We start from the raw sequence: 9,942 nt of genomic DNA on the forward strand, positions 1-9,942 counted from the left end.
GTACAACCTTGGAACATCAAGCGTGGTTACAGCAGTAGTTCTGCCAGGAAGGGTAGGTCCTTTTTAATGGGGGAAACGTTGTCAGGTGCTGCATAACGCTGTTTCAGGAGCAGCTTTGGAGCGTCTCTTTGCTAGGACGTCCATTTTCTCTATTGTGTCATCATACTGTCACTGCAGAGTGTCCAGTCGAGAGCACCTTGATGTGAAATGGTGGGGTTAACGGTACCGTTATCCTTTGAGTTTGCTGAGAGAGTCAAACAAGTTTTCTGGTTTTACAGTAGAGCACGTAGTTACCTAATTCTCCACTTTGACAAAAAGGCCTTGAAAACTACCTTTTTTTTTAGCCAGAGTGACAAAGACCTCGTCCTCACCCTGCCTTTCAAGTGTTGGTAACATACATGTCCTGAATGGTTCATTATGTCAGAAATACTGTCTTTAAAATATCTCAGACTTCCATGGCTGTGCTGTAGCTGACTTCGGCACATTCCCAGGAGTCTGGGACTAGCAAGCAGGTGACTTTAGAGCAAAGCACATTTTTCTGTTGACTTAGGATGGGAAAAAACAGGCTTCACTGCGTTACCTGGCAGGTGGTTACAGACCGACTTTCAGCCTGAAGCCCTTGAACCTCTGCTTATTGCATATGGTGCTTGTGCGGGTGGGATACTCTGGTGTAATGTTGCTAATTTTCCCTGCCTTCTCTAACCCATAAACTCAAATGACGTCCTTTCCCCTCGGCTCCTTATCTGAATGTAGACAAGAGTCACCTTAAGGTAATGGAACATCAAGGTTCACTCTATCTTTACCACCTTAGAATCTGCGACAGATAAATACTTCCGTATTACTCAGCTTTCCAGAGCGTGATTGGGTTTGACTTGCTAGAATCCAGGCGGGGTTTGTTTGTCTGTAGCGCTACAGTGTGATTGCTGGCAGTGCGCGTTTGTGTGGTGGTGATTTCTAACGAGCTGAGCTGGGTTGGTGCTCCGCTGTGTGGGTTTGCCGATCGTCCTGATAAATCTCAGCGTTTGAGATGGAAAGGCAAGCTGTGTGCTGACATAGACGTGCAGCCATTCAGACTTGTAAAAGCAAACCCGAATTGAAAATATTAATGGTATTAAATTGGTTTATAACGGTTGCATGTTTCAGAGCTCTGGAATGGTATTTTCCCCACTCTTCCTGGTTTGTGTGAGGCAGAAGGGCAGCTTTCAGAGTGAGGGAGCTGAGACAGGATTTCTGTGTTCGTTCCCAGAATGAGCTGGCAGCAGTGTAGGAGAGTGTGCAAAGCCAGTGCCTGGTGCCGTGGGAAAATAGGCAGTTCCAGGAGCTTCTACAGGGAAAACTGAAGCGTTAAAACTGGGAACCTGTATGCAAAGGTGGAAAAGGTGGATTTGGGGCCAGTTGTACAACAACAAAACGAGACCTTAAAAGAAAAAAAGATAACAGCAACACGGGAACTTTGGCTGATTCTGCAGCACGATATGTGCAGTGTTTCTGCTTTCCTCCTGAGAGTCATCAAGGCTTGGAGCAGCAAGAATTCGAATAATCAACGCACTTTTGGTGGTGCTTTGAGTAGCTGAGAAGATTGGAGATTTCATCTGATTTCCAGGAAGTGTGAAACAATATAAAGTTGTCTCAATTACTGCGGGCACTTCTAGGAGTAGAATTCTTGTGGCCCAAAGGAAAGGTAAATTCTGTAGCAGATTGCCAGGCAGCGCAGTCACAGCAAGTGCTTGATACGGGAGAGGAGAGAACTTTGGGGCTTCGAGGTTTGGTCAATTTTTCCCCACCTCTGGGGAGAAAAACCAATATATATAAAAAAAGGAATCCTTGTGGTGCTCACTGCTCTGTTCCATTGTCGTGTAACAGGTTGGTGTTGATGTAAAGCTCCCTGGTGTCACTGTGTGACATTATGCAAGGAGGCTGAAGGGCAGCCCGTGTTCTTTTGTTGTGGAGCCTTAGTGCAGGAGCCCTCACGTGCTGGTGTCTCTGCTGGAGCAGTCAGGGCTGTCCCGGGAGGGGCTGCAGGTGCTGAAAGGTCTGTCTTCATCAGGGCCTTGTACTAAAGCTGCTGGCAGGCGGCTCCGCGTGTTACAGAGCAGCGTGCGCTTCTCCTCAGCGGGAGCTGGCTTTTGGCGAACCAGCTGCTGGGCTTTTTGCCGCTGTTTCGGCACTGAAAACTTTTCTGCTTTCCCTGGTTGCTCTTTTGATTCTAAATGAGGACTGGTGTAACTTTCCCTAAGCTGGTATCTCCCTTCCACTATCTGTAACAATACTCCATTGCCGTGGCAGCGGTGTGTCTCCCCTGCAACTTGGCCGCTGCCGCGTCTGACTGAGAGCCGAGATTTGCCCTAATACCTGTTTGGCAAAGAAGGCGTGGGCTGTATCCCAGTGCTGACGGGCTGGGGGCCGTGGGAGAGCGAGAGTGAGTTTGGTCTTTCTTACTCCAGTCCCTTAAATACGGTCAAGTTTCTTGCATTTAACGGATTTTCTGTGTTGTCTTCGAGTTAATGGTTTCTAAGTAGAAAATGGAACTTGGTAAGCTGTGATAATAGACTGCACCATTGCAGTTGGAGTGAGCTCAGCGAAATCCCTGCAGGAAACCCAGTAAACGGAAGGCAGTAACGGATTTTTGTACCAGACATTTTTGGGGGTTGGTTTGTTTGTTTGTTTTGTCTGGATATAATTGGGATCAATGCTGTGTTTTTAAGTCTGAGAAACCTGTATTTACTTTCTTGCTTCTGATGGGCTGGTTCTGGTTTCACTTTTGAGTGATTTCTATCAAAGCTTGTCAAAGAGCTTAAATACTAACTTGTAGTTTTCCTGTAGGTAACTGCTGTAGAGCCCATAACTAACCCCGGAGGAGCCAGCGTGAGGCCTTGGCACCTGCACCAGGCTCTGCAAGGGTTTTGTGGCGTGGCAGCGGTGGCGACAGATGTTGGTCATCTGCTTGTGGTGGACCTTGGTTTGGATGATCTCTCTTGCAGTGAGAGGGAGAATGAACCATCGGGTGAGCTTGCGGTTTCTAAACTTGAATGGAAAAGTAAGAAAACTTGTGTCTTTTAAATCACCAACACGCATCCCACTTTGAAGCTACTGCTGTGCAGACGTTTATGGCTGCTGATTACAGGTGGCGGTTTGACATCGTCTAGTCCTGAATGGATTAAAAATGGGAGTGGCTTCATACACCTCCTAAGGTTACAAATACCCCCTCCCACCAGGGTCCCTCTGTCACGGTGACTCTCGCCAGTGAGGGGTAGGAATTTGACCATCCGAGTCAGTGCAGCTGCCTGACAGGAAGGTGTGTCGGACATGCCCTATTTCCTGGGAATGTTCTTCTGCTTCTGTTCATTGACTTGGGGCAAAGTTTAGGCTTGTTTTTTAAAGTAAATATGCCTTACCAAAATCCCTGCATTTGACCAAACGGAACCTGTACTTGGTGTACTCGGATTGCATACGCTGTTTTTGCTCTTACAAGAGTGGCCTCGGGAGCTGGTGTCACTTCAAGTAGCTTCACCATGAGGCCCAAACTCCTGATGTGCAGAGCCCAGGAAGAATTTGTCTATGGAGGTTTCGCTTTCACCTGGTTTTGAAATAGGAGCGAGGATACCTGTCCAGTCAGAGAGTTCCTATGTGCTCTGAATGCGTACAAAATGGGAAGAGCAGACAAAGTATTGCATCAATGGGTATTTTGCCGGGGATGGTAGAATTAGATCATACATGTTGTCACGTCAGTGTTTCAAATGCAACCTGAATGGCATAACGCATTCCTTTATTGTGTGGTTTTGTGCGTGCAGGTCTAACAGTTGTCACTAGAGCTGCTGCTGGCGTTTCACAAGGAAGAGCAACCGTGACCAGAGCAGGGAGACATCTCTGCCTTCAGTTACAGTGTTCTTCAGGAACAGCAATATCGACCCTGTGCTACATCAGCAGAAGCAACCAGCTCGCCGTGGGTTTTTCCGACGGCTCCCTGTCACTGTGGAATATGAAAACTCTGCAGCGGGAGTAAGTCGGCCTTTGCACTTGGTCACGCCTGGAGGTGCAGGGCTCTCAAGGCTCTGCTTGAGGAGGAAGTCTGTTAATTTAAAGAGCCCTTTTTCAGGGAGGGAAATGTGGAGTGTAATCTTGGAGTGTTTAGGAATCCCCTTCTGAAGTAACCATTGAGCCATACCTGGATTCAGTGGGCCGCCTTCTCCCCAGCGGGCTGGGATTGTTCTCCTTATTGTGCCTGTGGGCTGAGGAACTGCGGAAAGCTCCCTTCTCTGGGTTCTGTCAAGCAGTTAGGGCGTGAGAGAGCTGCTTTCCATAAGGCAGTTTGTTCCACCAGCAGTATTCAGTGACAGCAGGAGTTGTGTGTGTTTCAATGAAAGAGATTGTAGACATTATTTCTCAGAACCAGCTCCTGCAATGAGGGCACCCATTGAAAGGCTGAAGTATGTTAATGATGGGATTGTGGTGATAATATTCTTTAAAGCGTCCAGGTTGAAAGGAGTGAGACATGAAGGATCAAGAGCTGATCTGTGGCTGAAAAGACATTCTCTCCCACATTTCAGCCTCGACCAAAAGAGGGGACTGACCCATTCCAAGGCAGCGATGCATGGGAATGAAAGTCTGCTTGGAACACTTGGAGGTGGAATAAGGGTCGTGTCAAGGGATAAGCAACAGAGAAATTAGGGAGATGATTTCAGCTCTGCCAAAGAGCAATCCCCCCTGGAATATCTGACCCAATTCAGATCGGGATTCACTTAAGCAAATCTGCAGTGACTCACCGGGAACTATTGGCGGCATGAATAGAGAGTGGAGGGATAGTGAGGTGGCAAGAATAGATTGTGAAGGTGCAAAGAAGGTTCAGAAGTCTGGAGGAGAAACGCTTTAGATAGTCCAAGTAAAGAAACAAGACACTACTGGTGTTTGGCGCTGTTTTCAGCTTGTGCAGAAGAGAGGCTGCATTTTCAGTTCAATATTGAAGCAGGCGACAAGAGTAGGAAGAATCTTTTGCCTGGCAGCTGAAGGAATCTTTCATGTTCCTGCGCCGCAGGCAGAGGAGGAGATAAAGCCAGGTTATTGCCCGTGATGGACAGTAATTTCCTCACCTCGTGGCTGTTGCATCAAAAGCAGTCGCTCCCGTGACTCCCTTGTTTGAGACGGGAGTGTGACCTTCTGTGCCTTGAGGAGAAGCACGTCAGGGGCTCTTTGCTCAGAAGATGCTTCTCCCCTTCTACAAACAGGCAGGGCCACCAGGCTCACCTGCTTTCTTTGGTTTTTTTAACCCTGCAGGCACCACTGTCAGCTTGAAGGAGGAAGGATTCCTGTCTGCGCCGTTACTTTTCAAGAGCCTGAGCATGATCCTCGCAACTGTTGCTACTTGTGGGCTGTTCAGTCGACGCAAGAAAGGTGAATAAAAGCTTACTATCGGCCACTGATTTTTCTTTTTTTTTTGAGTATTTGTTCACCTAGAGTTGACCCACGTGTATTTGTTTTGTTGAATTAGCCGTGCAGGAGATTCTCTCCGGTATGGAAGGAGCTGACGGTGCGATTTGTACAGGATGTAACAGGGATGAAGAGGGACCTACTAGTTCCTCCCTGCTGAAAGGCAGCAAAGCGACAGTGGCTCTATTTCTGTGCTGGCATTCTTAAATGGCTTCCTTTGTTTCCTGATGACTGCTTCATGGTTTGCTTGATATTCACACCGTGGTGTTAAGATACCATGGAGCGCAGTGGAGGCTGCAGCTCCAGAGCACTAAAGGTGCGGATCCACCAGCCTGCTGCCCCTAAAGGAGGAGGTGACAGCATGGCCGGTTCCCTGGTGCCAGCCTGAGCCTTGGTGAGCCAGCTCAGCTCGGCTGGCAGGGAAGGTGTTCAGCAGCCAAGTCGGTGGTTTCCTGCTGGGCTAATGACTGAAACGAGGGTGTGGAAGGTGCCGTGTGTGCAGGGGAGGGACTGGAGCTCTGGTGGGAAGGGAAGGGGAGAAAGATCTGCCCCCTTCAGCATCAGCAAGCTATTTACTCAGCTCGGCTGCTCATGGAGTGGCAATCTTTTTCAGTTTGACTGTAAAGCAGTTTTGATTGCGAGCTCTTCAATGCGAAGAACTGTTCCCAACCATTTTTATTCCATAGAACACCTTGAAGCTTCCAGATTGTATGGGTAGCCTTTGCCCCAGAAGCTGTTAGTGTCCAAATTTCCTCCTTTGTGGTTTGGTGGCTAAATGTGACCAATTCTCAGGTTTTGGGAAGGGCTGTTTTTCTTTTGAGCCAGACAATGCTATTAAGGAAACCTCAGCCTAGATCTAAGGAAAGGGTAACGAGGACTATAAAGCAGCTTTGTAACCAAATGTCATCATTTATACCTTTTCCAGTGAAGGCGATGCCGTGAGTTTACATCTGTTGCAGTTAGCGTTCGCAGACAGGAGGCGCTTGGCTTCAGGACAAGTCATGTACGAGGTAAGACGTGCACGTCCGTGAAAGGCTGGAAAGAGTCCTTTTCCCTAAGGGAGCATCAGTGAAGTTGGCAGGGGGAATATTGACCATGACAATTCAGAGATGACTTAAAAAGAAAGAATCTTTTGCTGAGTCTTCCTGGGCACGGCCTTTGTCCATACTTTTTGAAAAGAAGTCGTACAATTTCATACCGCCGTGTCGTGTGTTCCAGCCAGGGCCGTCTGCAAAGAGCCCGTATAAATTCAGTTCCTGAAGAGGCAGCAGCTTTTACAAATAAAATGATTCTTCATTTAAACACCAAGTGAATGGCATGTAGGAAGAGAAGACAGGGCTTTGAGTAGCTCTGTTTAACCAAACTGCAGAGTTGAATAAGGTTCTGTCTGTCTCCCTTCCTTAAAACACGGGCGTACAGCTTTATTCTGTTCCGGTCTTCAGGTTTAAATTCTTGCTTTCCCTTTGAGCTCTGTCAGCAGGACTTCACATGACGCTCACCTGCAGGGTCTCTTCGGTGCTGGTCCTGAAACTTAGTAGCTCTAAAGAGAACTCTTTCTACTTTTTGGCTGCGTTACCTATGAACTCTGCTCTTGAAGCCAGCAAAATACGCAAATACAGTAAAGAGTGGTCTGATTTGGTCAAAAAAGTATATGGAAATTTTTAGAAGTGGCTCCAAAGAGGTTGTGTTTAAAATAGAGATGAAGTAGCCTTACCTCTCTGTTATCTAACAGATAGAAGATGCGTTTTTAGAACGTATAATTTTATTCAGTGTTATGCCTGAAACCCTTGCAAAATCTTTTTGATGGGAAAGTAATCTTAATTCAGAGCATGTCTTTCCTGTTGAGGTGCAGTAGGAGAGGATCTGTGCTCTACATCCTTGATATTTATTAGTAGTATTTCCTAGAATGGTTAAGAGAAAGCTTGCCTGTTCTCAGAGTAGGTGAGTTAAATGTAACATATCAGGTCATACGAGAATGGATTGTCTCGTGCCAGCTCATGCCAGTTCCTTCTAGAGCTCTGAAACTTTAGGAAACTTGGGTAGAATGAGGTACAATCAATTTTTTTATTTTCTGGTAGGTTTTTGGAGATTTTTAGCTGCTTAGCTTTTGGTTTTGTTTGGTTGGTTTTTAATTGTAGAGCTGCTCTTTGTCCACAATCCACACGCCCATGTGTTGTAGGGTAGATCATTTGACCAAGTGCTGTATTTGGAAAGACAGTATTTCAGTCAATGCTTGCTTAGCAAATGGTGGTCTCAGAGGTTCCACACAATCCTGCTGGAGTTTCTGTAGGTCTCAAAGTAGTTTGCTGACTCTGTAGGGATTTGTGATCCTAAACGCCTTGCCCACGTGCATGCCATGTCCGCCGGGTTGTTTTGCTGTTGGCTGCACTTGGTGAAGGAAGGGAGGCATATTTCACCCATCAGTCCCTGAGGAGGTGAGAGGAGGAGCTGGCAGGAGCTGACGTGGTTTGAGAGAAGAGTGTGACTCAGTAAGACGTTCTCATGGCTACTCCCGAGGGATGGGCATTCACTCTAGCGGTGTGTGCCTATAGATAATGCCTCGCAAGAGAGCTTTGGCTGCTGGAAGGCCGTGACTCCTCTAACTTCATCAGTTCTGTGATCAAGTCATGGAACAAAGCGCTTTGCATGCCTATGTATGGCATTATTTCAGATCTCCCTTTCTAGCTAAGTACGTAGGTTTGTGAAGAAACCGGGATGGTGCAGGGAATTCTGCAAAACACATTTAGAACCAATAATGTGAGGGAAATGCTCAGTTTTGAAAATGTGCAAAGCTTTTACAGCCAAACTTACCCGTTACGGTTTGACACTTAGTTCTCTTGCTTGTCAGCTGTAGTTTCTCTTTGCCGTCAGATTAAGTGCCTGGGAGAGATACAGTACAATATGCAGGTTCTAGTAGACATAGACATTCTTTCCTACTGAGGTGTAATGTCTGCTTTTCTCTCAGAATGACCTTTCTCTCGCCTGTGATTTTTTCCGCAGCGTTTGGCATCCTGTGTTGAAAAGTACAGGTTGGATCTGGCGGGCGGAGCCTTTCCCTTGAGAGGGCAGGGCAGCAAGACCAAACTACTCAGCTGTCGGGCTGTAGAAATCTTTCCCAACTGCATTGACAGAGAAGACAGCGTTGATGAAGGTTTGTTCCTGATGCCCGTGTTTGGTGATTCTAAACGAAATGGTTTTGGCATCCAAGCAATGAATGCTGTTCCGTACCCACAGCCTGAAAGTCTTCAATATCTGTATAGACTAACTTCTTGGGCTTATTTCAAAGGAAAAACTGGGTGCTGAAATTCTGTGGGACTTGTTAAAATAAACCCTATTTTTCCCTTCAATGCTTGCTGACATGCTGTAGCGATGTATGGTGGGGTCACCTCTATAACGCTTGTCAGTCATTTTATTGCTCCTGCTCTCGTCTTTGAACAGTAAGATCATCCCCTCCATTGCTTAGGAATGTTCCCTCAACTTTCTTTTTTCCCCTCTTCCAACCTATGCCTGCACCTGCATCCAGCTGGCGGCCGGTCAGGAGTGCTGTTCCCCAGGGCTCGGTGTTGGGGCCAGATCTGTTTGATGCCTTCCCCAGCCACCTGGATGAGCCGGCAGTGTGCCCGCGTGGCCAGGAAGGCCACCAGCATCCTGGCTTGTATGAGAGATAGTGTGGCCAGCAGGAGTAGGGCAGTGATCGTCCCCCTCTACTCGGCAGTGGTGAGGCTGCACCTCGAATCCTGTGTTCAGTTTTGGGCCCCTCACTACGAGAAAGACACTGAGGTGCTGAGTGTGTCCAAAGAAGGGCAGCGAAGCTGGTGAAGGGTCTAGAGCACAAGGTTTAGTTGGGATCTTAGGAAAAATTTCTTCACAGAAAAGGTTGCGAAGCAGTGGAACAGGCTGCCCAGGGAAGTGGTGGCGTCACCATCCCTGGAGGGAGTTAAAAGACGTGCAGACGTGGCGCTTTGGGACAGGGTTTAGTGGTGGACTTGGCAGTATGAGGTTTACAGTTGGGCTCGATGATCTTAAGGGCCTTTTCCTACCTAAATGACTCTACGAGTCTATGATCTGCCCGTGCACTTTGCCCTCTCTGTGTCTAATAGGTTCCTACACCTACAAGCTCTTAAAGCAATAGCTTCTGGCTTCCCTCGTCCGGACCGACAGTTAAAACTCCTCTGGTGTCTTTCATTACCTTGCAATAATGAGATGTGCATCTCTGGGTTTGCACATCCAGTGATGCTCTGAGCACATCTCTGAGCCGGCTGCAGTGATAACTTTCACAGCCTTTTGTTTGGGTGTGTGAATGCCCTTCCCTCTCTTCTTACTGGCCTTAACTTATGTCTGCTTGTTACAAAGACGACACTGGCATGACTTTCTAGGCTATTTGTGTTTATTAGCTTTGACTTAGTCCTGAAGAGGCAGCTTCCACCTCTTTTGGGGTGCCACCCTCTAACAACAGCGTGTCAAAATCTAATGAAAACTCCTTTGGATTTTCTCCACTTGTGTCACGATTCTGAGGAG

This window comes from Phalacrocorax aristotelis, unplaced genomic scaffold (assembly GCF_949628215.1).
Source record: "Phalacrocorax aristotelis unplaced genomic scaffold, bGulAri2.1 scaffold_195, whole genome shotgun sequence".
Taxonomy (NCBI): Eukaryota; Metazoa; Chordata; class Aves; order Suliformes; family Phalacrocoracidae; genus Phalacrocorax; species Phalacrocorax aristotelis.